This window comes from Pinus tabuliformis, chromosome 1_1 (genome assembly GCF_031772625.1).
Source record: "Pinus tabuliformis cultivar Carrire ecotype Pingquan chromosome 1_1, CPIR1, whole genome shotgun sequence".
NCBI lineage: Eukaryota > Viridiplantae > Streptophyta > Pinopsida > Pinales > Pinaceae > Pinus > Pinus tabuliformis.
Genome location: NC_142297.1, coordinates 910413436 through 910417128, shown reverse-complemented (window position 1 = coordinate 910417128; position 3693 = coordinate 910413436).

Here is a 3693-nt window from a genome sequence, read left to right as displayed (position 1 = left end):
AAAGTAAAAGTTCAAGTGTCGATAGTTGAATGTAATAGTCATAGAGTATTTAGAGAGTCGTGAGGGTAGGTGAACAGTCACAAAGGGGAATGTCAAGGGTGACCCCAACCTTTTCTATTTATAGTACATCATAACTCATTGTAATGCCTTTTGGTCAACCAAGCTTCCAATAGGAGTAACTTAGAGAGAGATTGGAGAGTATTGTAACGAGCCTTGGCTTCTCCACAGTGTAGAGATAGTACATCTCTTTGGAGGAGCAGGTGGAAGTGACTATAACGTTCCGTTATCGGGACTAGTGGTTGGTCATGGTTGTACTGTATGATTGGAAATTTCACTTATTAATATAACAGAGCCAACATGTTTAATGCATATGTTGTTATTGTATTTCAGTTAACATGTTTACTCTAATGATATATGTATCTATTTACTTACACATGTATGTATAGACTCTTTCTGTACATGTATGTATGAATCTTACTGAAATGTGTTATTGGTTTAACCATCACTTTGGATTGTTGGTTCATCTTCCTTCTAGCTTTTGATGCATCTTTTCTCGCGTGTTCCCTTCCAAGCTACGTGTTTACATAGGTTTCCAACGAGCACACTCATTCCACCTTCTGTGTGTTAAAACCATTCATGCACCTTCCTTGGCTTGCTGCGCATGTCACACCCTTGCTACCAACAAGGACATCTCACTTAGCTTTGTGCATAACCGTAGTCAAGGAAATACTGTACAACCCACTTCTAGGACTCCTACACCAAACAGTGTGAGGCCTAGTTGGGACTTCTTCTCTGGGAGATCCCCTGACATGTTGGCGGGTTCAACACCGTCAACATTTCTAGTGCTAGAAGGAGGGTTAGATGACAAGTTGTATCCTCTCATCATGTTTTGATTCTTCGCACATCTATCATGGATACTGTCACACGCATCCCTCCACGATGTTTTTTGCATCCCAAACCTCTCGACATCACGAGGGAGTTTTATGATCTCTTGTCTGAATTCACATATGATGGTCAAGGCAAAGTGGCCTGGAATGCGTGCTTACAAGACTTCTTTGCAGATCTTGATAATGCAGATGAATGCTCTGATGAAGAGGCCAACATGTTGTTTTCTTACACACTTCACGAATCCCCACAATAGTGGTGCTAGAGTCTGCCACCCAACAACATGCACTCACTTGAGTAGTTCTTTGATTTCATTGAATCTACTTTCCCTCATTTTGGTCTAAAACCTCTTAACCAAAAACTATTAGAACAATGGAAGACCCCACAAGAACTACCTATGGATTTTTGGGACTACTTCTTTGTGTTACAATTTAAAGCTCCGAAAATTCAGATGAAATTCCACTATCTCATGGAAAGATTTTAATATTTCCTTAGCAAACATTTCAATCTTAAGAATAATTTTAAGCTCAAGCCCTGCTCAGCATACTTCAATGATGGAGTTACACAATCACAGACGTACATGGTCGCTGTCACAAGTGATTGTCCATCGTCACCTCATCAAATAGCTCCACCACCACAGAGTGATGTGGGAGAACATGCACACACATCTGTTCAACTGTGACATCCTACCAACATCACTTCTCTCAGTTTTTTTGTAGATTTAGTTGCGAATCCCATGGGTTGTCACATGCATGTCTTACCTCAACCTCTGTCCATGTGTTCTGCGCATGCTCTAGAATGCACTGTCTTGTGTTCTTCCATTATGGACTCTACACCTGTTATGAATGATGATCAAGCTATCGACAGAGTTGGTGTTGCATAACCAACCTGCACTATCATTCATGAAAAGTATGACTTGGGGCCTAAGCATCAACCTGTAGTGAAGGATGATTCCCTTATGTCCATGCCTCCTTCATTTTTCCCTAACATCTTTGGTGATTATGCCATCCTTGATTTCGCATGTGTATCTCTCTCTACATATGAACCCATTGTTGATAATTTGCACAACACACCGCATGTTAGTACATCATCTGAAAATGAAGAGTACAAATCATTCATTGAAATTCCACTTGATTTTTCATCTACCTTTTCCGGAAATGTAGAGGATGAATTTTTACACTTCTCATCTACCCCTTTACTTGATTCATCAGATCATGAGGATGCCGATGAAATAATTGATTTTGATTATCGTAGTTGTCGTGATCTGTTTACCCCCATATTTTATCATGATGACGATTCTATCACTACTAATTTTTTGAAGCCACCTGTTTATTCTGATCTATCTATCGACGAAGTTGAAACCCCATAGACTATCGAGCCACTTTAGCTTGAGGTGATGGTTATGTCGGGTCCTCGCTGTCCTAAGGTTGGTTTCACTTCCATTCAGGAAATTGTTGAGACACCCAAGTCTCGTCATCACTCATCAGTATGCATTCAAGATCAATCTCACACATAGATTATGCTCCCTCCACTCGAACTACATGATCCCATCACTCATGCCTTGGAGGAATCTTACATAGCAACCACACATGCACGATGCAAGTTGTCTTCACTTATTTCATTTTCTTGTATGTCATAGACAAGAGTATGCATATGCTTAACGGCTACACACAGTGTCACAAGACACCATGGTAAGTCAACGGATTGTATGTCATGCGCTTGCACTCACTTATGTTCTGTGGACGCATTTAAATTTAGAGTGTGTTTGTCTTCATTGTTATATCTTTTATGGTTGCTGGTTCGCACAACTATGCTATTCGGAAACCATGCCTTCACCAACATGGGTCGACCAATGCACCAGTGGCTGCATTGGAAGTATCACTTCACATGAGCAAACCCATGCACCATTAGCATAGGAGTAGGAGTAGTGTTTTCTTTTGGTTCGTTTTCTTGCATGAATGTTTGCTTCTTGCTTTGTTTGTTCGCTTTCTTGCCTGCTTGTTTACGTACTCACTTTTCTTACGCATTTACTTCTTCTTTTTCTTTATTTTTTTCATTTTCTTGTTTATATCCGTAGGTCAGTTTCGCATGAAACCATGCACGACTCTTGAAACAATTTGGGTAAAGTACAAGAGGACTTGTGCAATTACCAATACTTTTTTATCTATCATCCAACCTCTCTATGAAGAACTTGTTGTCTTCAATCCATGATACATCAATGGAAAATACATGTTGTTCGATGTGAACCTTGGTGAAAACACAATGCTTGCATGCTAACTAGTATCACCTACTCTAGTCGATTTTTTTTGGGTTAATCCTTGTCAGCTTAGTCAAGTAGAGTAAGGTGAGGGGGAAAACATTAACAAGCACATCATAGGTATATATAAACTACTTCTCTGAAGGAACAGCCTCTTCTGCTCTCAATAAGTAGGGATCCCTCTTCGGCCTCTAAAATGAACAAGTGTTATGCACAGTTACGAAAATGAAAATGAAAAAATTAAAAAGAGAAAAAATTTGAAAAAATGAAAAAATGAATAGGGAAAAAGAAGAGAAAGGCTTCCTACACAGATAGGTGATGCAAGTAACTCTACCGGGGTACTGACAAAGCTTGCTAGCAGTAGAGCAATGCTTGTGTTCCTGCATGACTTCGTTGATGTCCTATCCAGGCCTGCTGGCAGCGAGCAACACCAGAGATGAAATTGAAACTCTGAAGACCATATGGCTTGTGCTCCAATATACCCCTCATCCCAATTAAAACAGCTTTGTTGGCTTGGCTTGAAATGTGTGCCAACTGACCAAGAGCTTGGT